This window comes from Camelus dromedarius, chromosome 4, assembly GCF_036321535.1.
Source record: "Camelus dromedarius isolate mCamDro1 chromosome 4, mCamDro1.pat, whole genome shotgun sequence".
NCBI classification, from domain to species: domain Eukaryota; kingdom Metazoa; phylum Chordata; class Mammalia; order Artiodactyla; family Camelidae; genus Camelus; species Camelus dromedarius.
In genome coordinates, this window is record NC_087439.1 from 87355404 (window position 1) to 87360888 (window position 5485).

The 5485-nt window shown below is 33.3% G+C and overlaps 1 non-coding gene across 1 annotated transcript; it reads right to left on the reverse strand.

Moving 5' to 3' along the window:
• Positions 1-2270: 2270 nt before the first annotated feature.
• LOC116153215 (U6 spliceosomal RNA) lies at positions 2271-2375 on the reverse strand. Its single transcript, XR_004137001.1, has one exon. It is a non-coding gene; the product is annotated as a U6 spliceosomal RNA (small nuclear RNA).
• Between the last annotated feature and the right edge of the window lie 3110 nt (positions 2376-5485).

The following is a 5485-nucleotide window of genomic DNA, read 5'->3' on the forward strand; positions in this document are numbered from 1 at the left end:
CAGGTAAATTTTTAAAAATTTTAAGAATGGTTTAAAATTATATTAGAATGTTAGATATAGTCATGATAATTGAGTAATTTTAAACAGTTAATAGAGATCGACATACACATATATTTAGAAAAATAATCTGTGTGAAACATATTTTAGTAGATCAAAATTTTGATACAGTTAACAATAAAAAATATTAACTCAGACTAGTAGCTTTCATTAAATTATTTTATACTTGTGCAGAGCTTTACAAGTCAAATCATTTTACAAACTTTATCCTGAAATCAGAAATCTCCTATTTCACTTCTATTCTGTATACCGCCCTCCAGAAGTAACTACTGACAATTCTTAAGCAGTTTACTCTTTTATCCAATTCCATAATTCTAAATAATAAAATTTTCCTTTACCTCTTGATTTGTAATTCTTAGACATCATCTAATAACATTCTATTGGAAAACAAAAAATCATTCTCTATCCCCCAAGCTCTGCATCCCTTAGTTACATCCTCCAATGCAATTATATCATACTTTCATTATGATCAGTTTAAGCATGATTTATGTTGTTTTTCCTGCAGCTAATAATTGTATCTTTTTTATTTGCTTTCATGACTTTCTGTCATTATCATTAAAGCTTTCCAAATTCTCCAAGTATGTTAAAAAGACTCTTGAAAAATCTTTGTCACATGGTCAAGCGCGGCAGGCAGCCAACAGTGCAACTGTTTCTTTTTCCCTTGCAGCTTCTTCCTTGAGTCCTCTGTCCCTGTCCAATCTAGAAGTTGTGCTCTCTGCCTGTTTCTCAGTTACTGTCCTGTGGCTTCACTCATTCTGGATCTCTGTATGTCTGGTGTCTTCCCCTTTCTTGCTTTTCCTCGCTGTTTTGGTGGCATACACCCTGTGATGCAGAGCCATGCTCAGTGCCATGCTCCACAAACCACTTCCGATCCAGAGATTATCATCCATCCTTTGCGATGAGATAAGAACAAGAATCACTAGTAAGCATTTAAAAGCTTTTATAATAACTTGAAATCATTACTCCATTCACATATTTAATCCGGCTGTAGACCTGTTCAGATATTAGTAAACAAAATAGCAAGGCACCGTAGAGACAGGTGCAGTAAGATTATGTCACACTGGGTGATATTTTAGAAGTAGTCAATAGTAACCCAAAAGTGCATACAATTCTGAAAAAAATATGAGCATTAATTTTAAATTGGTACTTTACAATAGTTCTCATTTTAGTAAGTCTTTTCTAAATACACAGCTTATCATTTAAATAAGGGTGGTAAACTTCACATTATTGTCAGTGGTGAAATACTGAAGATGAAATCAGCTTCACTGGATTTCTTGTTGAGAAGAGCCACGACTTTTCTGAATGCGGCAGTGGAAGTCATCCAAGAGATGAGAGGGAAGGAATTCTGAGGAAATTGAAGACCAAAAGAGCTCATGCTCATTTGCTTACGAATCTGTATTGAGTTTGTTCCTTTTAAGTAAATAACTGATGGTGATATGGAGAACCACGTGGTGCTCTGTGCACAGATGTACTGCTAATGAAGTAATAAAGTGCTCAAAAATTAAGCATCGTTTACACACAAATATATAAAGAGAGAAATATATATATATGTATGAAACTAAATGTTGTGTTAAGAAGGTAAAGACACTAGATCAAGGACCACTTTACAACTGCACCACAGAGAAACACATTCAGGAACTGGGACATCCATAGCACAAAAGCCCAACCCAGAACAAATCAGTTAGCAAGTATTTTTTTATTGCAAGTTGACACATACTGATAGATTGCTAATGTGGGAATTCTTTCAGAATACGTGAAATTTAGTTACGATGGTGCTATAAGGGAAGGCTTTTTATTTCAAAAAATGCACCTAGGTCTGGACTCTAGAATACAAATTATGAGATATTTCATTGTCTATTAATATGTGTATCAGTGATACAGCTTTTTTTTGTTTAAATTCTTTATTTTATGTACACAGCTGATTTACAATGTTGTATTAGTTTCTGGTGTACAGCAAAATGATTCAGTTATACATACACATATATACATTATTTTTCATATTCTTTTAAATTATGGTTTATTACAGGATATTGAATATAGTTCCCTGTGCTATACAGTAGGACCCTGTTTTTTTTTTCATTGAAGTACAGTCAGTTTACAATGTTGTGTCAATTTCTGGTGTACGACATAATGTTTCAGTCATACATATTCATGTATTTGTTTTCATATTTTTTTTCCATTATAGGTTGCTATAAGATATTGAATATAGTTCCAAAAATATGGAATGCTTCACGAATTTGTGTGTCATCCTTGTGTAGGGGGCCATGCTAATCTCTGCATCATTCCAGTTTTAGCATACGGGCTGCCGCAGCGAGCACTGTTTATCTATTTCAAATACCGTAGTTTATATCAGCTAATCCTAAACTCCTATTTTATCCCTCACCCACCACTTTTCCCCTTTGGTAACCATAAGTTTGTTTTCTATGTCTGTGTCTGTTTCCGTTTCATAAGTAAGTTCATTGTGTCGTATTTTAGATTCCACCTATAAGTGATGTCATATGGTATTTATCTTTCTCTGTCTAACTTCACTTAACAAGATCATTTCTCGGTCCATCCATTTGCTGTAAATGTCATTATTTTATTCTTTTTATGGCTGAGTAGTGTCCCATCGTATATATCTATACCACATCTTCTTTAGCCATTCATCTGTTGACGGACATTCAGGTTGCTTCCATGTCTTGGCAATTGTAAATAGTGCGGCTATAGACATTGGGGTGCATGTTATCTTTTCCATTTAGCGTTTTCAACTATTCTGGATTTGTGCCTAGGAATGGGATTGCTGAATCATATGGTAACTCTATTTTTAATTTTTAAGGAAACTTCATACTGTTCTTCATTTCTGCATAGTGACAACACCCATTTACATTCCCACCAGCAGTGTAGGATGGTTCCCTTTTCTCCACATCCACTTCAGCATTTGTTCTTTGTAGACATTTTTATGATGACCATTCTGACTGTTGAGAGGTAATACCTCATTGTCATTTTGATTTGCATTGCTGTAATAATTAGTGACATTGAGCATCTTTTCATGTGCCTATTGGCCATTTGTATACCTTCTTTAGAGAAGTGTCTATTTAGGTCTTCTAACCAATTTTGGATTGGGTTGTTTGCTTTGTTGTTAAGCCATATGAGCTGTTTATATATTCTAAACTACTTAGGAATAAATCTGACCAAGGATGTGAAAGACTGATACATGGAGAACTACAAAACATTGATTAAGGAAATTAGAGATGACTTAAAGAAATGGAAAGATATCCCATGCTCTTGGATTGGAATAATTAATATTGTTAAAATGGCATACTTCCCAAGGCAATCCACAGATTTAATGTGATCCCCACCAAATTACCTATGACATTTTCCCCAGAACTAGAACAAATAATCCTAAAATTCATATGGAATCACAAAAGACCCAGAATTGCCAAAGCAATACTGAAGAAAAAGAACGAAGCTGGAGGAATAACCCTCCCAGACTTCAGGCAATAATACAGAGCTAAAGTAATCAAAACAGCATGGTATAGGCATAAAAACAGACAAATGGATCAATGGAACCGAATAGAGAGTCCAGAAATAAGCCCACAGACCTACGGTCAATTAATATTTGACAGAGGAGGCAAGAACATACAATGGAGAACAGACAGTCTCTTCAGCAAGTGGTGTTGGGAAAGCTGGGCAACTGCATGTAAATCAGTGAAGTTAGAACACTCTTTCACACCATACACAAAAATAAACTCAAAATGGCTTAAAGGCTTAAGTATAAGACAAAACACAATGAGTCTCCTAGAAGCAAACATAGGCAAAACGTTCTCTGACATAAATCTTAGTGGTGGTCTCCTAGGGCAGTCTACCCAGGCAACAGAAATAAACACAAAAATTAACAAATGGGACCTAATTAAACTTGTAAGCTTTTGCACAGCAAAGGAAAGTGTAACTGAAACAAAATGACAACCTACAGAATGGTAGAAAATATTTGTAAACAAAGGTTTAATTTCCAGAATATAGATGTGTTTTTGATATTTGTGGGAGGAGATGAGAGCCATGTCCTTCTATTCCCTGCCATCTTGATCTGAGCTCAACACAGCATTCTTTATCAAGAAATTTTTACTGCCAAAAAAATGTCAGCTAGGTTATGTGGTATGAATCATGCAAAGATTAATGTATTAAATTTTAACTGATTGAACTAATTATGGGGATAATAAAGACAACTGATTGCAAGCAGCTTCCTTCCATGCTGAGGTACAATGGTTTTCAAGGGAAAAAGCTCTGTTTAGACTACTGACCTCATGACTTTTTGAAAAATAATAAAATAGATTAGGTCTCAAATTTTAATGATAAACTGAACAATCAGACTTCCTTATTTATTTGCTCTCATTAGTACTTTTAATTACCTTAATACTCTCATGTGAGGGAGGAATGTAAGACACTTTATAATGGCAGATCAGCTTAGAGAATTTTTGCAGATTGTTAAAACATATTTTATAATTTAGCATAATTATCAGTGAAGTAGAAGATAATCTTGAAATTGCACATTTGGGAAAAGTTATCACTGAACACCTTTGTTCATAAATTTGATAAAACAACTTTTTATTTTTATTATATATATATTTATATACTCAATAGAATATTCAAGGATTCAGAATCCTTTTCTTTCACTGAAAAATAATTTAAACTTAAGACTTCACATGATAGATTGTTGGAACTAGCAACTGGTAAAAAATAGGAGATGAATGTTGAAAATATAGCATCGTGTGCTTTGTTCTAAATAAACGATGTAACTGAATATCCTTAGTATGCCCAATTTGCTTTGAAATCTCTTCTTCCCTTTCTGTCAGATATTTTGGGAGACTAGTTTCACTCCAATAAGTGTAATTAAAACAAAACATAGAAATATTTTAGGTATACATTATACCCTGGGATACTGTTGCCATTAGTCCAACTTAGTATGGATAGATTAACAAGCAAAAAATGAGCACATTTGTGGAATTAAAAACATTAAATTTGGAAAAAAAAACTTGGGTGGTTAAACTATACATGTATGTGTCTAAAACAAGGAATGACTATTTTTTTAAGCTACAAATGTGGAACAACTAAAATTTTCTAGTTTAATGAAGACTACCAATTTAATTTATATATATATATATACACATTCATTTGTAATGATAAATATGTATAGATTTTATAATCCTTAGGTTTGTTCAGATCATATTAATATGAAATTTAATGTCTGTTGAATCAAATAATAAGATTTGAGCTGTATTTTATTGTTTCTAATAATTCATTTTTAATTATATTTCACAAAATAATGTTGCATGTGAGGCAGTGCTGTAATAATTTTGAAGAAAGGGAAGAAGTGTTCATAATTTTGCAGGATAGAGGGATGGCAGGGGAGAAGTCACATGGGACTGATGAAATTTTGGAGACTTTGCAAGTC